At 36.6% G+C, this 21,658-nt stretch overlaps 1 protein-coding gene and 1 long non-coding RNA gene across 22 annotated transcripts in view; one reads left to right on the top strand and one right to left on the bottom strand.

Annotated features, from left to right (window-relative positions):
- Positions 1–21,658, top strand: part of LOC127869086 (calcium/calmodulin-dependent protein kinase type II delta chain-like) — a 211,181-nt gene that overhangs the window by 66,025 nt on the left and 123,498 nt on the right. The window lies entirely within an intron of this gene.
- On the bottom strand, positions 14,359–17,738 carry LOC127869096 (uncharacterized). Its single transcript, XR_008044398.1, has 3 exons — positions 16,773–17,738; positions 15,331–15,515; positions 14,359–14,948 (listed from the first exon to the last, which is right to left on the bottom strand). It is a non-coding gene; the product is annotated as an uncharacterized LOC127869096 (long non-coding RNA).

Below are 21,658 nucleotides of genomic sequence, written 5' to 3' on the forward strand. Positions count from 1 at the left end.
AGCCAAGGTCAATGTATCAGTGGCTCTTAGCCAAGGTCAATGTATCAGTGGCTCTTAGCCAAGGTCAGTGTATCATAGCCAAGGTCAATGTATCAGTGGCTCTTAGCCAAGGTCAATGTATCAGTGGCTCTTAGCCAAGGTCAATTTATCAGTGGCTCTTAGCCAAGGTCAATGTATCAGTGTCTCTTAGCCAAGGTCAATGTATCAATGACTCCTGACCAAGGTCAATTTATCAGTGGCTCTTAGCCAAGGTCGATGTATCAGTGGCTCTTAGCCAAGGTCAATGTATCAGTGCATGGCTCTTAGCCAAGGCCAATTTATCAGTGTCTCTTAGCAAAGAACAATGTATCAGTGTCTCTTAACCAAGGTCAATGTATCAATAACTTCTAACCAAGGTCAATGTATCAGTGGCTCTTAGTCAAGGTCAGTGTATCAGTAGCTCTTAGCCAAGGTCAATGGATCAGTGGCTCTTAGCCAAGGTCAATGTATCAATGACTCCTAACTAAAGTCAATGCATGAGTGGCTCTTAGCCAAGGTCAATGTATCAGTGGTTTTTAGCCAAGCTCAATGTATCAGTGGCTCTTAGCCAAGGTCAATGTATCAGTGGCTCTTAGCCAATGTCAATGTATCAGTGGCTCTTAGCAAATGTCAATGTATCAGTGGCTCTTAGCCAAGGTAAGTGTATCAGTTGCTCTTAGCCAAGGTCAATTTATCAGTGGCGCTTAGCCAAGGTTAATGTATCAGTGGCTCTAGCCAAGGTCAATGTATCTATGACTGCTAGTCAAGGTCATGAAGGTTTTCATAGACTCCTAGCTAGTCAAGGTAAATTAAGTATTGATTGGTAGCCAAGGAAATGTATACATGACCCTTTGTGAGATTTCATGGTTCTATATTCAAGGTACTATTGACTTAATAAAGTGATGTTTTATTATCCCCCGCCAGAGGCGGAGGGATATTGTTTTGGCGTTGTCCGTCTGTCCGGCTGTCCGTCCGTCCGGCTGTCCGGCCGTCCGGCACTTTTGTGTCCGGAGCCATATCTTGGAAGTTCTTTGGTGGATTTCATTTAAACTTGGTATGAGTATATATATGCATAAGAGGATGATGCACGCCAAATGGCATTGTACACCATCTGTTAAAAACAGACTTATGGCCCTTTGTATCTTGAAAAAATGCTTTTTAGTTGTCCGGAGCCATATCTTGGAAGTTCTTTGGCGGATTTCATTGAAACTTGGTATGAGTATATATATGCATAAGAGGATGATGCACGCCAAATGGCATTGTACACCATCTGTTAAAAACAGACTTATGGCCCTTTGTATCTTGAAAAAATGCTTTTTACTATAGGCACTTTTGTGTCCGGAGCCATATCTTGGAAGTGCTTTGGCGGATTTCATTTCAACTTGGTATGAGTATATATATGCATAAGAGGATGATGCACGCCAAATGGCATTGTACACCATCTGTTAAAAATAGACTTATGGCCCTTTGTATCTTGAAAAAATGCTTTTTACTATACCTTCCTTTGTCTTAGTTTTGTGTTATTGTCCTCCGTCCGTCCATCTATCATTATGTTCATCCGTCCAATTTGCACCCATCCTTAAACAAGGCATATGTTGCGGGGGATACCTTGGGCCTTTCAGGCCCTCTTGTTTCAACCAAGGTCAAAGCTGGGATGAGGCTTACAATTAGTTTATCATGACTGATTTTGTTTGTACTTATTGTAAGCTAAGCTGTTGTTTTAGGCACTTGGCCACAAATAATATATTATTGCAAGACCAAAATTCATCATTGTAAACAAAGTCATTTGAGCGTGATATGGGCCTCAGTTATAAGCATGAGTTTCTATGGATAGTTATTTATGTAATTGTTGGGATATACCAACCATTTTGCCCATGATTGGCCATGATGTAAATTTGTCTTGTAAGTGTCTTTCACAAAATTAAAGGGACTGTCAACCACGACGACGAAGAAAAGAAAAGTTGTAAAATACCGTATTTATTTACAATTATTAGTTTATAATGATTAAAATATCACGACTGGTATATTACATTACTTGAAAAAAGTTCATAATTTCAGTATATTTGGTAATAAAATTTCGCGATGTGAAGTCGAAAGTACATCGCGAAAATAGGTGACAAAACGATATACACACTATAAATAACGCAAGTAGGTTGATCATTTTATATATATAATATATACAATTCACTACGCATGCACAATTTGCACTACTGGGTTTACCACGTGACGATGATGATCAATCTACTGACGTAATTTATAGTTAACTGGTAGTTACCTGGTAGACATACCCAGTAAAATTTATTACCGAATATACTGAAAATATGAAAACGTTACAACTTTTTTCAAGTCTTGATATTTTAATCAATATAAACTAATAATTGTAAAAAAATACGGTATTTTACAACTTGTCTTTTCTTCGTCGTCGTGGTTGACAGTCCCTTTAAGAGAGGTTACTTTCTTTCTGCAGCTTTTCAGATTTAATACGATTGGTAACAACATATTTTGGTTGTCATGGCCCACAGTGCATTATTAAAATTAATAAATGCCACACATGAACATTTATGTCCCTGCAAAAAAGATTTCCCTTTGCATGTGTCTGCACAGTTATTGGCTAATCCACAAATTAATCTGACCTTCCACCATGCACCATGTATATACACTCACTGCAGAAGTAGAGCAGAAGCATTTGTCGTCTGCAGTGCAGACAGGCAGTGGTAATCGTTCCTAGAATAGTGAGTTTCGGTTCTTACCATAGCTAAGACTTTTAAGCACATACTGATTTGCAAAATATGCTCTGTAAATTTAGTCGGCTGCTAATGCGAGCAACTTAAAATGTATGGCTTTTGAGTTTGTGAGAGATTTTGGTGGACTTTTTTATAAGGCTCACACAAAAATGGCTTTATTTTGGGAACACCTAAGTGAGCGGAATGGCGGTTGGCATGCACATAGAAATATTTGTACAGAGCAGAACTTTATCCAGCCTGGATGGTATTTTGAATAACTTGCATTCAGAGATCTTGCCCACAACAACCAGGTATCAAGACCCAAGGTGAAGGTTTTAATTCAAAGTAAAAGCATTACTTTTTCAAGCATGGGTAATTTTTTCAAATAAGAACAAAATCCCTAAGTCCTAGGTCAAGGTCCCAAATTCAAGGTCAAATTTCAGATTAAGGTATTTTCAACAGCATTTATGGATTTTAATGTGACTTGCCATATGTGAGACGGAATGTCACATCCAAGAACCAGGTCTCTTTGTCCAAAGTTAAAGTCACAATTCAAGGTCAAATGTCAAATTAAGGTATTTTCAACAGCATTTATGGATTTTAATGTGACTTGCCATATGTGAGACGGAATGTTACATCCAAGAACCAGGTCTCTTTGTCTAAGGTCAAGGTCACATTTCAAGGTAAAAGGGTAAAAGTTCAACATTTGGAAAATTTTCCTTGAGACTGTCTAGAGCATAAATTAGCTCAGCACGATTTGCATCAGAAGAAATCTGATGGATGTTTGAAGCAAGGTTGCCACATCTACTTAAACTAAATCAAAGCGCTGAAGGCACTGAAGATGTTCGCTATTGCATAATTTAACACGCAATTCATTTTTCAAAATCAATCGCAAGTTTGAAATGAACACACGCCATTCAACTTAAAAAAGTGTGTGTCATAGCGCACGGGTCGAGTTTTGTGTGCACTTTTTATCATCCTTATTATTTCATAGAAATAACTAAGACAAAAAAAAAACAGCATGCTTTTTTGGAAGTTCTGAAAGCAAAGAAAGTATGATGAAAATGGTAATGAGAACTTAACTTTTGATTTTTGACACCATATACAAATTCAAAATATACAATAATCTTCGTATCTTGTATATGGAGGAGTAAAAGTATATAAACATTGCTGTTTATGCTTTACTTGTTACCCGAGCAGTTCACACGGTGTCAACAACGCTAACATAAACATAGGTATAGAGCACTAATGCGCTTTTAGGCGAAGCTGTTTCAGTTTTCATCTTAGTGACTTTAACATAACGCCAACAGACACGCATGAAGATTTTCGAATATTTAATAAGCTGATTCGAGATACAACCTCTGAATTTTTGCTACATCACTGCGTATGTGCTCAATTCAAAGGATGTAGCACTGTTCAGTGTAAGAAATTCCGGACTACTCTCTGTATGCTCAAACGACACAAATTGTGGCCCTGTTACAATTAAGCGTTACAATCCATCTCGCAGAATTTCAATTTCGCCTCCAAGATGAGAAAACAATCATTAGCGAAATAGTATAGTGTCACGATAAGAGAAAATCGTTTAATTATCATACCACAATGTTTGCCGTACTTGGTCAGCACGTCTGGAAATCATTCCTTAATGCGTCGATAGGCTGCCATTATTAACAAGTTTGCCATTTTGAATTCAATTTTGTATCAAAAAGCATTGTTTTTAAATGTGGGATTTTCAATTCGCAATGAGATTTGTAATGACCCTCGTCATGCGAAAATGGGTCTTATTCCATATGCGCCCTTCATATAAATAGCCCACTCAGCTATCCCTCCTTCTGGTAAGGAGAAACATAACATATTGAGTGATTTTAAAGCGAACAGCGTCGCCTATGGCCTGACTGCGCAAGAGCACATGTTGGGTTTAACAAACGCTTGCCGAAACGCATAAGACCCATTTTCGCATGACGGCGCTATTGACGTGTGATTTAAATGTGACGAAAGAAAACTGCGTTTAAATCAAATATAAACATACGATATATTTCGATAATGAAGAAAGATACTCATAACAAGGCATATGAGGACACATATGAAGTGCTCTCCCGTAGTATATTTTTTATTTACTCACACTAATGTGTGGTTTGACAATGCTAACACACATTTCATGCGGTGAATATGCAGCTTACAAGTGAAAAACACAACACAATAGTTTAACTTTTGTTTAATTGTATTCAATTATTTAGAAAAGTAAATTGCTAACTTTATTTCAAAGTCGGCGTATACGCCGACTACATTTTTAAAAGACATGTATTGTTATAAATATATTTAATATAATATATTTAGTTGTTTTCGGTTTAACGATTATAAAGCATTTTCGAGGTTGCCTATAGTATGCCTGAGTAATTGATGAACTCATATCCAACTGTCAATGTATTGAGAACTGTGAATATAAACAAGCTAAACCTTCTACTAAGCTTCTACTATTGCGTTGCTAGCACCCGTAAATACAAAAGATCGCCGCTATGTGTTGAGAACCAAGAACGCTTTCCAGAAATACCCGATGTAGTAGCTTCAACGAGGTTATGAAACAGGTCATTCGTATTATTATTATAAATTATTTGTTATATTCGGGTTTAGCGATTATGTTTTTTTTTAGTCTATCGTATCGCTGAAGTTTTTGTTGAACTTATGTTCAACGTTTTATAAATTGAGAATATAAATAAGCGTCAACTTTTTCCCAAATCTCTCAATTTACGACCTGTACTACGTCATTGAGTTGTATGTGAGAGCGTAACCTATTGCGTTGTTATCGCCCGTAAACTTTCCTTTGTTTATCGACAGGCGCATCTAATAATAGCCTCATATCATGAATGCCAAAACACCCGCGAAAAAGAACCACGTGACCAAATAGGACGCTAAACGCAAATACCATGCGACTACGACTTTAATTATGTAAGAACGCTCCGCAATTCCTCTGAAGCCGGGGCCTTGTGATTGCTTTTACGTAAAGAATTGACCTCTAACTGAAGTAAGCAAAGGAAACGCAGCACCTAATTGACCCATTCCTTCTATGTGCGAAGGCAGATTGAATTTTACTAATGTATGGTTTGCCTATTATAACACACATTATAATGCGGTAAATATGCGACTAAAAGTAAAAAACACTATAATTAAACTTTTGTTTTTAATTAAGTTATTTAGAAACCAAAATTCCAAACCTTATTTCAAAACAGCGAGACTACATTTTTTAGAGAATATTCTTGTTATAGTTAAATGATTTTTAACAGTTTCAGCGATAATGAATCATTTTTATGTTGTCTATCGTATCCCGGTAATAATTGTTGAACTCGTGGTCAACGTGTTATTAATTGAGACCTGTGAATATAAACAAGCGTAACCTTATACTAGTGCGGACTCACCCGGACTCCCCTTTGTTTATCGCCAGCCTCAGATTTATGAATGAGATGAGCGAAAATACTACGTCACGCAGACGCAGCAGAAAGTGGACTATTTTAATCATTCATAAACAATCTCCTCCGCGACACGTGCAATACGATCATTGTTTTTTTTAATTCTTTTCTATAAAACACCATTCGAAACTATTGCATTTAACACGATATTAATATAATGTTTCCATTTGTGAATAAACATCATTGGAGAACTCAAACCTCTTGCATAAATTATACAACTCTTTCTTCGCGCGTAGTGTAAGCGGGAATTGGGCTAATCATACCCAGGCCGTATCGACCTGAATTTTACATCATGCACATTAGACGGTCGCTAAAGCGATCATCTAAAAATGGCGTGGCCGCAGCCAACGCGTATCTCCATGCCGCATCTTTTGACCCAGGGGTCAGATCAAAATTCCAAATAGCGCACTGTCAAACTTATGCTCATAGGTACCATGTGTTTAAGTTTCAAGGTTCTAGTGCTAATAGTGTAGGAGGAGATGGTGGCGAAGACGGGCGGACGGACAGACGGCGGAGATAACCACATATTCCTCCTGCTCCAATTTTGAGCGTGTGGATAATAATGGAATATCTGTTGCATTTTTTTTCTAAATATGTGGAAAAGAAATAGTGCCATCTAAACACAATGACCTTGTGGACTTATGCTCAATGTAATTTTTTTGTGGACTCGGGAGAAAACATGAGACTGACATGTCATTATTGATTTAATCAATCATACAGCTAATCTGATCTGTCAGAGACACACTTTAAGACTGGTTCACATTAGATGTGCCTCCACCATGTCAAGGGTCCACCAGTGTAAGCATTTTAGAATCCTTTTCCTCTTCTTCGTCCTCCTTTTATTCTATTTTTAAAGATGAAAGATATGCTAACACATTTTCAACGAATGTACAATGTCTTGTCGTGCTATCCTGACATTGAAAGCGTGGTTGTACTTATTGTCTAATAAATTTTTGCAGTGCAGATAATATTTCAATTATTACTTCAGCATAGTAGTTTCTTAGCGCTTAGCAGTAAAAATAGGCATGTATTTCGAGAATGTAATACAGTCTTCGAAAGTAGCTTTGAAAAGTTACATGCCAGTCGGGCCAGTTACTTAAGAATTTTTACATGCCCAACATATTTTTTGCATGCGCAAACTTTTTTAACCAAAATTATAACAAATCACAACATTTTAACACTTACATGCTACACATAGTAAAGCAGAACATTTTTTTCAATAGTAGTGAATACAATTACAGCTAATCAATCACTAGAATTAAGACGGTCGATCGTTGCACCAGTGCTCTTGAAAAGAGCGTTCTCTGGTGTCATCGTACCATTTCTTGGCTTCCTTTTTCTCTAAATCATTGTCAATTTTCTATTTTGGATGTGCTTTATCGGGCTTAGCCCCATCAACATACCTAAGATACTGCCTCTATGTCGACAATGACATTTGTTTACATTGACAAAAAACGGAAGCGTATTACTTGATTGAAATGATCGATTCAAAAAGCATCTTCTCGATTAATGTCTAGAGAAACCGTCGATAAGAACCGAATGTGACCGAACTGCATCGGTCAAAAACAATAACGATGACGTGTGCAAGCAGGTGCGTGTTGTTAAACCAATCGAATTTCATTGTTTTACAACTTACGGCAAGGTGTTTGTTCGCAAAATTGAAAAATAGATCTGCAAATATCAAGAACCGCTTACGATTTTTTTTATAAACTGTCAATTGGCTTCAATAATTTACATGCCCGGCGGGCAACAAACATGAATTTTTGTATGTGTCGGCAGTAATTTTACTCGCCACGGGCGATCGGGCGTGTGCTAATTTCGAAGACTGGTAATATATTGGATGCTATAAAAAAAGGACACTGTGGGAAAAATAAGTAATTTTAAGGGATTTTCTAGACCCCCAAAAAGCTTTTTAAATAACAATGACCCTCATGGGAAGATGCAGATTTAGGGGGAGAAATAAGAAATATAGGGAGTCATTCTGAACATTAAGAAAGGAAGCATTTAAATAATATAAATCTAAATTGAAGAATGAGATCATTTTGAAGGAGAAATAAGAAATATTCAGAGGTCATTTTGGACTCTAGAAATGAAGCATTCAATTGAGATAAACCTCCAGGAAACGAATGTGGAAGGTCTTTAGTAAAAATATTCAGTGAAGTGAAAATTTGCAATGGTAATAATCCATCCTGAAAAAGGTGAACTTAATCTTCCAAAAATCTCTCAAGTAATGCCATTATTGTAACCTAGCCTTTACTGGGGAAATGGCCACATATAATCTAGATAGTCCAAAAGGTTAGCAGGGAATTTATTGTGTATTCTGCAGATTACATCTATTGTTGTCTAAAATTAAATGCCACCAACATAACAAGGCGTTAGCCCATTTACATAAATGCATCATTTGGACTGTTTCTGTATAAATTTTTAGGCAGAGAATAATTGGATAGAAACAGCCAATTTTGTGTTGTTAAGCCTGTTGGGGATAACTTTGATAACTCGCTATAGCTTTCTTAATGGTCGAATGTATGTGTGAAAGTGTGTCAAACAGCGTAGACCAAGATGAGACGCCGCATGATGCGGCGTCTCATCAGGGTCTGCGCTGTTTGCTTTAAGGAATTTCTGTAAGAAATATTCTAAATATAGAAATAAATATACTAGACATCCCTAATTTTGGAAATAAATTGGTCCAATTTAGAAGGATGGGAGAGTCCACTAGGCATAAATGGGTTAAAACACCTGGAAGCTGGGAAAATATCTGGCTCTGAAATCTAGAAGGTCTCTTAGGGCTTTCCCCGATTGAGACCTGCTGGCTGTTTGCAGAATCAGATGCATGAGAGAATGTTAATAAGACATTCTGACGAGTTTATTGCAGAAACCTGAAAGTATTGAGTGCCTCTGAGCTGAACAGGTGTAGGTAGTAAGCTCTCTCGCCACTTTTGTGGATTACTGTAGGTTTGCTTTATGTATCGCTCATCTATGTTTACAGTGTATTGATTGATACCCGGGATGCAGGGGTTTATCTAGTGAGCTCTCCACTGTTGTTGAGAACTGTTGGCTTGCTTTAGGTATCACTCATCTATGTTTACAATGTATTGATTGATACCCAGGGTGCAGGGGTGTATCTAGTGAGCTCTCCACTGTTGTTGGGAACTGTTGGTTTGCTTTAGGTATCACTCATCTATGTTTACAGTGTATTGATTGATACCCAGGGTGCAGGGGTGTATCTAGTGAGCTCTCCATTGTTGTTGGGAACTGTTGGTTTGCTGTAGGTATCACTCATCTATGTTTACAGTGTATTGATACCTGGGATGCAGGCGTGTAGCTAGTGAGCTCTCTCTCCACTGTTATGTTTTTCCGTTGGTTTGCTTTATGTATCACTGGTTTATGGTTACAGTGTATTGATACTGAAGGAGGGTGGGAAGTCTATGTTTGCAGCGTATTGATTACAAGGATGGAAGTCTATGTTTACAGTGTATTGATATGTGGGATTCAAGGGCCTAACGCGTGAGCTATCCACTGTTGTGGATTTGTATTGGTTGGCTTAACGTATCACTTGGCCGGCAGTTTACAGTGTATTGATATTAAACTTAAGTCTGTCGATACTCATTTTGCTTTACAAAAATTCATTTATTTTTTGTTGTTATCAGAATATGTGATAGGAAAGGTTTCTCACATTTTTTGTCTTTTACAAATTATAAGCTTATAAGAATTGATGTTCACTTCTTTTTTTCTATAATTATGCAAAAATGTGTCGGTATCTTTTAGGCTTATATCAGAGGTGGCGAAATCTCAAAAAACTATACTTGTCCACGGACAACCATTTAGGAAATTTAACTTGTCCGTTGCTGAACTACACTTTTCCGTTAATGTTTATTTAAATTATAAACGCATTTATTGATTATGTAAAATAATGTGGAATACATCAAAATGAGTATGATTTGCTTGGTTTGTTTATAGTTGTATTTCAATGGTATATTAATTATAGCAGTATATTATAAACAATATAAAGACTTTCTAAAACTTTTAATCTTGCAAAGCTAGTGTTATTAAGACATATGTGTTGAACATAAGTACATCGTAATCTTATCAAATTAAACTAGTCCAATATGTCGACCTCATCAGACTGAGGCTCTGCACCGCTACTGGTAGCAATTTGATTATCATCAACTGGTAACCATTGAAAATCTGTTAGCCAAGTTTCTTGAAAAGTTCTGGTACGTTTACTTAGATCATATTTTTTATCCTAATCTTTCTTAGTTTTTTTGGGAGGTGGACTGCTCAAAGCTTCGGGTTTCTGCTCCGTTGTTGAAGATTTAAAAAAACAAAACGTTCCATCTTTACCATTAAAGTCGTCTTAAATAACAAGGTAGACCATGTTTTGATTATCTTAGTTTGATACTTTTTAGTTCCGTCTGATTGTAAAAATAAAGAAACCAGTCTGTACACTGTCTAACAGTCGGGCCGAATGTTGAAAATGCAGCATGCTGCCGGTCTCTTATAGAATAAGGGTGATCACTGCGCAGGAGAGTGCCCGTATTTTAGCTTGATTTCTCCACAAATAGCACTGACAATGAAATCGCGTGTCAACATCCGGTTTTGTAAAACTTAATTACCGCTTTAATACAATGTATTTTTTTGTATACCTGGACCCGACTTTTAAAAAACTTGTTGTCCACGGACAACTTAATTGAAAAAAATCAGTTGCCCAGACAAGCAAATGTACGAGTCGGGCAACTCGGACATTTGATTTCGCCACCCCTGCTTATATATATTTTATAAAAATTTATTAGCTTTATGATTAAATTTTGAAAAAAAGGCGTTTGCATAAAAACTGATATTTTTATTATGCTTTTAAAGATATATATTTCTTCTTGATACTTGTATCAAAGTACATCTGCCAAGGGCTTCTTATCATTAAATGTCTAGAGGAAAACAGAACCAGCGCTTCTGTTCATAAGTTTTCCAAAGATTCCAGTTTATTGTGAGTTTGGTTTTGAAGGAGTACACTGTGTTCATTAACCTATTAACAGCACATCAATGTAATTTTCAATTAGACCAACAAAACTTGGACTGTTAATATATTAAACAGGTATTGTATGTATCAGCAAATTCCAAAACAAAATTATTCTGATACCTAAATATCGGTATGTAAGTGGCCTGGCACTCTGACAAGTTCATGAATTAATCCTCATATTTTCCCTGTTATTCAATCAGTGTCATATTTATGGTGTAATTTTCATTAGAGCACGAATTTGAGCTGTCTGAAGATTTATGGCTTGAATAACTTTCAAGTTGGTTGGTTTCTTCTCTTGATTTGTGTTACAGATGGAAAACTGTAACAAGAAATATTTCATGTGTGGGTTTTAAGTTTAAGATCTTTTTTTATGTAATACTTATGTCATTATCCAGCTAGCATTGTATAAGAGCAGGGCCCTCTCTGGCCACCAGGGGAAGCTACCCACATCTATCATGAGGGGAAATTTTAGTGCCATATCCCTTGTATTGGGGACTTTTTTTGCTTACACTCTTATTACTACATTTTTACATGTTTGCACTATATTCATTGCTTTTTTTTACAATTTAGTATATTAGACACTCAAATTAGATAATATTGTAATGATGAATTATAAAGTGAATGTCAATTTAATAAAGAGGTGAAACTTCGTTGCCCAAGGACTACTTTGACATGGTGAATAGTCTGCATTTTTAGCCAACTCTTGTTCAAGTTCAACATGTTACATTTCATTGACTTGTCATCAGAGTTATCTAATGACAGCCAGATGCCTGGATGTCTGTTTGGTTTTTATTACAAGAATCATTAATATTGGCTAATGCTGTTTGTTTGAAGAGTCCATCTTTTTTTATGCCCCCAAAGGAGGGCATATAGTGATTATAGTCCTTCCGTCACACTTTGCATTCCGTCCATCCGTCACACTTAGTGACTTTGCATTTAGGTTTCGCATTTAGGTTTCAAAAAATGCTCATAACTTCTAAGTCCCTTCACATAGCAACTTGATATTTGGCATGCATGTGTATCTCATGGAGCTGCACATTTTGAGTGGTGAAAGGTCAAGGTCATCCTTCAAGGTTAAAGGTAAAAAAACATGTATCAAAGCGGCGCAGTAGGGGGCATTATGTTTCTGACAAACACATCTCTTGTTTCATGTAGTAATAGTTTTTATGCCCCCGGTAGGGTGGCATATAGCAGTTGAACTGTCCGTCAGTATGTCAGTCTGTCCGTCCGTCCGAAAAAAAACTTTAACGTTGGCCATAACTTTTGCAATATTGAAGATAGCAAGTTGATATTTGGCATGCATGTGTATCTCATGAAGCTGCACATTTTGAGTGGTGGAAGTCCAAGGTCAAGGTCATCCTTCAAGGTCAAAGATAAAAAAAAAAAATTTTTTATTTCAAAGCGGCGTTCTCATGAAGCTGCACATTTTGAGTTGTGGAAGTTCAAGGTCATCCTTCAAGGTCAAAGGTCAGCAAAAAAAATTTTTTTTTAATTTCAAAGTGGCGCAATAGGGGGCATTGTGTTTCTGACGAACACATCTCTTGTTTATTATGCCCCTGGATCGAATGATCAGGGGGTATATTGTTTTTGGCCTGTCTGTCTGTCTGTCATTCTGTCTGTCATTCTGTCTGTCTGTCATACTGTCCCAAAACTTTAACCTAGGTTGAAGTTTTAGGTTAAAGTTTTGCAATATTGAATAACTTTTGCAATATTGAAGATAGCAACTTGATTTTTGCATGCATGTTTATCTCATGGAGCTGCACATTTTAAGTGGTGAAAGGTCAAGGTCATCCTTGAAGGTCAAGGTCAAAAAAAGAAAAAAGCGGCGCATTAGGGGGCATTGTGTTTCTGACATACACATCTCTTGTTTAGATTGTTTCTGTATGATTTGCATTATGAGACATTTTATCAACCCGAAACAGTGTAGATGTTAAAATCATGCAGGTGCGAATCGTAATATTTCCTGTGTACAACCATATCGATGCAGCTAGAAAACACTTACAATATATGTTCAGAGTTACGGGTTTGCATGTTTTTTTCTCCAAAGAACAGTGGGGGTGAAATACTTTTTTGATTGGGGAAGCCTCCAATATTCAGCGGTGAAAAATGCAGATAGCTGGCCCTGTAGAGGGTGTTATACAGTGTTCTCCATAAAAATTTGAGTAGCCAGTTATATTTTCAAAAGTAGCCAGGGACTAGAAATTAAAACATTTTTCGCTGTTTTGAATTTTTTGGGGAAAAGTAGCTGGAGACAAGACTGTTCGTAACTGGTGAAATCAACTGCCGGTTATACTGGGGTTATACTGATTACCGTTTGCATCAGGCTGTTTGTCTGTCAGCCTGTCCATAGGCACAAACTTGTTTGACTGATTACTCCTGCAATTTCAATGTATAGTATTTAAACTTCAATGAATTGTTAATTTGCTTGGCTATGCAAAAGGAAAATTGCACGTGGAATGCCCGCTTTAAACTTCTATACCAATTTTTATAGCATGAATAGTTACTACAAGTATCTTTGTATTATGACCAGATCAACAATCGTTTCTTAATTTAGTACCTATGATGTTTTAACCCTTTACCTCTTAGATACGTATTTTCACGCATTTGTAGTCCCTCAGAAAGTTAAATTTAATTTAAGACCTTTCTTACTATAAAATTCAAGTTTTAAAGGCTTCATTTTCAACTCTAAGATACTGATGAGCGGCAAACAGCATAAAACCTGAACAGACTGCGAGTTACTCGCAGGCTGTTCTGGTTTTATGCTGGTTTCTAAGGCCATTTTCACTTTGCTTCATATGGGGGAAAGGGTTAAATTATTTGAAACCTTAAGTTTGATCAACAGAAGTCTCATAAGGTTTAATTGGGTAGTTTTCGGAAATGTTTTTGGTTTACGTGACTACATTTATTATGCCACGACAGCGCATTTACGTTGGAGACGCTGACATGATATTTTAAAGTGTTATCGGATACCCATCCGATAACAGTTTTAAGCTCCGCCCATCAATATCCGTTTTAAAACTCCGCCCATATTTGGTTTACTCAATGATTTTTTTTAGCGTTCCATGTTTTAGCCCCGCCCATTCTGAGAACTACTTTTTTGTAGGCGTGGTATGTCGCTTCTTTGATTTAAATGGAAACAAACAGCGATTCATATTTTATTCAGAAGTTAGAACATTAATAAACAATAAGTTGTTTTTTAAACAAAACTAACACTTTATTAAGTATATATCTATAGGGAAATATAAATTAAATGAGCATTAATCAATGGAAAAAAATTAAACAAATACAAATGTGCACCGCTAGCCTACCATTCATTGGCTGCAGATGAACACAATTTAAAACAGTAATGATAAACATTTAAAACGTAACACAAATATACTTAACACGTTTTAAATAAAATATGACAGATTTGATCAAGTTAAAGAAGAATTTATGACAAATATTCACTAAACATCTCGTCTAAGATTATATAAAAAAAAATTAACTAATACTTTACAAATGCTTTCCTTTTTTGTGTCATTCTTATAAAAAGCAAGGCAAACAGGTGAATAGCATACACAATGAATTAACATTGACAAAGTAAAATAATTAATACTTGATTGAGATGTTTTGCTAATGCCTGCCATGCCTAATAATACATGACAATTTCAATTTTTAAGTGTCTGAAATCAAACTTTCACAAAAAAAAAAGATTCTATCTCCACAACCAAACAGGAAATTTGTGTGGTCAACCTGAAAATAAAATAAAGATTCCTTTAGAAGAAAAAACATCATCAAACATTCATTGCATAACTGCTTTAACCCTTTAAGTGCTGGAACCGAATTTTGAAGTCCTTTGCAAACAGTTTGGATCCAGATGATCCAAACTTTGCTATTCTGATAGTTATCTTTGAAAAAAATGAAGAAAATGCTTATTTTACAAATTCAGCAGACGACATTTTAGCAGACGACAAATTTTCCAGCATGCAAAGGGTTAAAAATAAAAATCCAGATATATAATTTGTATTAAAATTGAAACTTTATAAATATAGTGACATATAGATTTATAACATGTTCAGATAAAACAATTACATAAATACTCTCAAAAATAAATTTGTCGACAAAAAAGTATTACCTTTCCGACAAATTAATTAGATGGGTTGATGTGAAGCTGTGCCGGGATGCAGTTGGGGGGGGGAATATCTCGAGTTGGTTGAGAGGCAGAGAAAGACTCGGACAAGTGCAACTGACGAGGGTAGAACTGTGCCGCCAAGAATTTTGGTAGATATCATCACCCATGGAATGTGTGGTCGCAACTTTCTGCCATTAAAAGAAAAACATTTCATATTATAATAAAATAAAACAAATCCAACAGGAGATAACATTTCAAAATAGAGTGTTTTAATAACATTTTTATGGCACAACTTGAACAAATTACAACTTTAATAGACACAATATTATTAATACAAAATGAAAATGTATAAACTCCACTTTATATTAAAATAATTAAGAATTTCTTTTAACTTAAAATATTTTTATTATGGACTCGGGGCTATTTTTGCTTATTAAGGGAATATGTGTTTGTTTTCTTATTTGAGAAATTTGCGACTAAAATTTTCACAATTTAAAGAAGTTCGGGACTCAAATTTTCACAATTTAAAAAAAGTTTGCAACTCATTTTGTCACAATGTTGATCTGTGGGCGACACAATTTTGAACAGTTTTCGACACATGTTTTCAAAAAAGTTGCACAGCACGCAACTCATTTGTTCACAGTTTTCAACAGTGAATTTTTTTATGAACAGTGCGTGACTCAATTTTTTCACAATTTTGAACAGTGTGCAACTCATTTTTTAAAATTGTGAACAGTGCGCGACTCATTTTTCCACCATGTTGAATAAACAGTGCGCGACTCCTTTTTTTTTCCAAATTTTGAACAGTGCGCGACTCATTTTTACAAATTTTGAACAATGCGCAACTCATGTGTTTTCACAATTTGAAGAGTTTGTGACTTATTTTTTTGTAATCTTGAATGAACAGTGCCCCACAAAATTGTCCCCCATTTTTGAACAGTGCGCAAATGATTATTCCAAATTTTGTACAGCGCGTGACATGATTTTTTCACAATTTTGAACAGTGCGCAACTCATTTTTCCACAATTTTGAATGAACAGTGCATGCTTATTTTTTTGCAAAAATTTGAACAGTGAGCAACTCATTTTACAAATTTTGTACAGCGTGTGCCTCATTTTTTCAAAATTTAATTTATGAAAAGTGTGCGACTCATTTTTCCACAATTTTGAAATCATAATGAACAGTGGCAGTGGGCAACTAATGTTTCCCACAATTTTGAACAGTGCACGACTCATTTTTTCAAATTTTGGTACAGTGCGTGTCTCATTTTTTCACAATTTCGAACAGTGCGCAACTCATTTTTCCACAATTTTGAATAAACAGTTCGCGACAGTAGAACAACTGGCACTGATCATTGGTTCATCAGCATGAGAATGGGTGTAAAAAAATGGCACAAATAATGAAACATGTGTGTTTAAGCATGCATACATAACAATGAAACTTACCAACTATTCGGACAGGAAACATATGGTGCAGAAGCTGCGGGATTCAGCATGCTCTCCCACTGATATTATGTAGATCAGTGGTCAAACTGGCAGTCAACTTATGTTGGGATTTCCCAATTGTGAAGATATTAACCTTGGCTATCTCCAAACACAAACATGTTCATTTATTGTCAGTCAAACAGCAATTAATCCATCATGTCACCCTGACAGTCTCAAAACACGGTGCAAAACCAAAGCATTTTCGTTTCGTCTAACACACAGCTGGTAACGTCGCTGAATATTGCACAAAAGCAGCTTCATTATGAAGTTCCAGCGACTCGAAATACACGTTCTCCATCCACTTTGATTTCGCACGTGAAGGCCTGTTTTTTGGGGAAAACTGTGAACATCTCACAACTAAACGTATATTACGGAGATGGACAAGTTGAAAAATAAATCACTCTTATCACTTCCAAATTGCACACTACGTTAAAATCCCGTTCCATTTGATTATTGTATTTATTGTTTGAAATTTTCACTCTACACATTCGCTTTGAAAATAGCGGTTGGTGTGTACTCTTGGAAGTACATGTCGAATGTGTTATTGTAAAAAAATATTGGTATTGTGTTTTTAGTGCAGAAATTGTTCTTTTAAGTTTCGATTTCTCGCTTTAGTTTTTGTATTATGTGCGTTTAAATTTGATTGATTGTTGCTTACTTTCGAACTATTTTTTTATGTGTAAATATATATGCATAGACGCTAGCGGATGTAATCAGGTTGCTACTAATTTGCATATTTATCAATGAATTTAGCGGTTGTTTGTTTTTGTTTGTTTTGTGAATATTTTCTTATTTACTTTAAAATGTGGCATAATAAATAGAATATATGGTTGGTGACTTTTGATATCATGTGATATAAGACTCGTCCGATATGGCGTGTGAAAAGGCTCGGCAAGCCTCGCCTTTTCCTACGCCATATCAGACTCGTCTTATATCACATGATATCAAAAGTCACCAACCATATCCTCGAGTGCCCACTTTCGACGCATCTAAGCAGTCGGTTAAAGTTTTGTTGCTCAAAATAGGGATTAGGTTATTAATATTGTTATTTAATATCAAATTTACCTTTTATTTACACAATTTAATTTCAATTGATTGTGTTATTAACCAAAATTTGTTGATAAATTACACCTGCTAAGTCTACTGTAACGGCGGCCATCTTGTTGAGAGTGCCCGGTAACGACGCATCTGATTGGTTATCTGATTTCAATGTAAACATCACTCCTGTGGAGACTGAATGCATGAAACATTAACTCAGGATTGTTGTACTTACATTTGTTTCACTGTTAAAGCAACCTGGATCTGAAATTAATGAAATCAATTGAGGTTTTTAATTTTATTGAATTTTATTCATGTCAATTATAACAAGTTTTCAACAAGTTCAAGTTACTCTTCACCAACACAGTGAGGACACATGAAGATATCACCTCTCCTTACAACCCGGAGTTTAGTACAATAAATGAGATGAACCCAGTGTCCACACGCAGAACACTGCACCCATTTCACAAAGACCAGTGAAGAACTCTGCCGTACAGCACTGGGTGTGAATAGGCTGCATACACAGCACACCTCTGTTTCATCCTCATCCCCTGATGATTCATCTGCCGGTAAAGCAGGGACAGGTGACACTGCCTTAACTGTTCCAGATGGTCCAGGTTGTACGGTCAACTTCTGGGTCTTTGTCTTTTTATTTCTTCCCTCTTCATGATCCTGAATTTTTTGAATAATTACATCCTCAGTAATTGGCTTTCCACTGACCACTGAACTTAGGTATTTCCTCTTTTTTGTTGCTTGTTTCTTGGATATGATGTTTGCTTCTTTATTGCAGAAAAATTGGGAGACTTCCGTTTCTGAGGGTTGGATGATTGATTGAAGAGAACTGGTTTCTTGTTGAAGGGCTTCTGATGGCTTGAACACTGAGGAATCTATAGCATTTGGATCATATGGGTAGATGCCAGTTCTGCGAAAGGATGCCTGTAAATTATTTGGTGACAGTGCTTGCGAATATGCCTTGCTTCCAAGTGCACACACATTGAAACGTGTTATACTTTGCCCACAGTTGTCGCGCATGAACTTGTGACACACAGAGCTGTAGATCCTTTCAAATGGCCCAAAACAACCAACATCTAGAGGCTGCAAAACATGGCTCGTGTGTGCTGGCAGAACAAACAGGATTATGTTCTGTGACTTGGCCCAATCAATCAACCCCAAATTAATGTGAGATTTATGGCCATCATAGAGAATCAGAACAGGATTGTCCAGACAACGTTCAGGTAAGTATTTTAGCAGGTGTTGCTCAAGGTACCTTTTGAACACAGCACTATTACTCCACCCGGACTCAGTGACTGTACCATCAACTCCATGACCACCACCATCTAATAATTCTGACTTCATCCGTAACCCTGGAAATACAAAGAATGGTGGAACACTGTTACCCATGGCATTTCTGCAACCAATGACTGTGATGAGGGTTCTTGAACCAGATGTGACTGCTTGTGGCTGAGATTCGCAGCTTGCAACCACTGAAGGGGGTTTATGGGAAGTGGACAAACCTTTCTCATCAACATTGTATATCCGTTCTGGCTTATGCTTTAGATCATACTTGTCCATGATGTTGCCCAGTTCAGTATAATATACTGACACGGATTCCTTGTTGGTTGCTTTGGCACGTTGAATCTCAAGCCCACGAGGCTTCAACACTTTCAGCTCTGGCCATCGTTTCATAAACAGCCTGAACCACTTAAGTGTGAACGGATGCTCCTTGTCCCGTTTTCCAAGAAATATCGCATATTCACTGGCCATGTCAACAACTTCTGCCCGACTGTAACCATATCCACAGCTTGCCATTAATTTTAGATGGTCTGTCAAGTGTGCCTCTTCCTCCTGAGATAATGTAGGTGGTGGTCCAGAATGTGTTGCCTCCGGATTTACTCTGCCATTCAACCTGTGTCGCAGTGAGGCTTCTGGGATGCCATACTCTCTGGCAGTGGTTCTAATATGGGCCCCTGTCAGCAACACCTTTTCATAGGCTGTGTTAATGGAAGTAGGTGAATAGCACCTGTACTTCTTTTGTGGGACCTACAAATAGTAATAAATGAAAATAAGTAATAAACCTGACATGCAATTACCAACATGAACACTTGCTAGTTACAATTTTATTTAGCATAACAAAAAAAAATATCCGGACTTCATATCGCATTTAACGCGTACACCTTTTCCAGAGTGAAAATTAGTCTATTTATACGATGTTCTGTCACATGACAGTCACGTGACTTGTGAATGAAAATAGTGAGCTTTTGCAGACGATACGGATGCATTTTCCAACGGTCTTATTTGCAAAGAAAATTTGTAGTAAGTTGTTCAAAAGTTTTGCATTACGTAAAATACACAAAAATACATTAATTTTAAACCAATCAACCATAACTAACCTTTGAACCAGCTATTTTCCACATTACTATGAACAGCTCTAGCAAAATCGTTGTAGCGTAAAGTCTGATAGTGTATGACGTCAACGGATGTCGCTTATGTATCAAACAGAGGCAAAACAAAAATGGCGTCGAAATAGGGCAGCGTCATTTCGGGTCACTCGACGATATATTCTCTATATACTGATACATAAGTCTTTTACTTAAGATTTCAGCCGATATTTTAGGAATGGCATTGTGAATTAGGAGATTACGAAAGAGTCGAGCTTTACCAATTTACTGTTTGTTGAACATCATTTGGAAATTTTTTTTAGTGACATTGCGAAGAATTTAGTATTTTTTACCAGCTAAGATGCAGTTCAGATAGGATATATTGATGACTAAGTTTGTTTTTTTTATAGAAATCTTTAACCCCTTCTTTGATTTTAAAGGAAATAGAGAGCTTTATAAGAACAAGGGCTGTTTGTAAAACATGCATACCCCCCATATGGGCTGTCCGTTGTAGTGGCAGCCATTGTGTTAATACGTTTTTTGTCACTGTGACCTTGACCTTTGACCTAGTGACCTGAAAATCAATAGGGATCATCTGCCAGTCATGATCAATGTACCTATAAAGTTTCATGATCCTGGGCCTTATTATTCTTGAGTTATCATCAGGAAACCATTTTACTGTTTCGAGTCACTGTGACCTTGACCTTTGACATAGTGACCTGAAAATAAAAAGGGGTCATCTGCAAGTCATGATCAATGCACCTAGGAAGTTTCATGATCCTAGGCGTAAGCATTCTTGAGTTATCATCCGGAAACCATTTCAGATATTGCAAAACTTTAACCAATATTAAAATTTTGGACAAACATAATTAATGAATCACTGTGACCTTTGACCTAGTGACCTGAAAATCAATAGGGGTCATCTGCCAGTCATGATCAATGTACCTATGAAGTTTCATGATCCTAGGTGTAAGCATTCTTGAGTTATCATCCGGAAACCATTTTACTGTTTCGAGTCACTGTGACCTTGACCTTTGACCTAGTGACCTGAAAATCAATGGGGTCATCTGCCAGTCATGATCAATGTACCTATGAAATTTCATGATCCTTTGCCTAAGTATTCTTGAGTTATCATCCGGAAACCATTTTACTATTTTGAGTCACTGTGACCTTGACCTTTGACATAGTGACCTGAAAATCAATAGGGGTCATCTGCCAGTCATGATCAATGTACCTATGAAGTTTCATGATCCTAGGCCTAAGCATTCTTGAGTTATCATCCGAAAACCATCTGGTGGACGGACCGGTATGAGCAAAACAATATACCCCCTTTTCATCGACGGGGGGCATAATTAAAAGAAAAAGACTTCAAAGTACCATTAGCAATTTTACTAAAAGTGTTAAATCAAAACTGACTTGAATGTTCTCAAG

This window comes from Dreissena polymorpha, chromosome 2 (genome assembly GCF_020536995.1).
Source record: "Dreissena polymorpha isolate Duluth1 chromosome 2, UMN_Dpol_1.0, whole genome shotgun sequence".
NCBI classification, from domain to species: Eukaryota; Metazoa; Mollusca; class Bivalvia; order Myida; family Dreissenidae; genus Dreissena; species Dreissena polymorpha.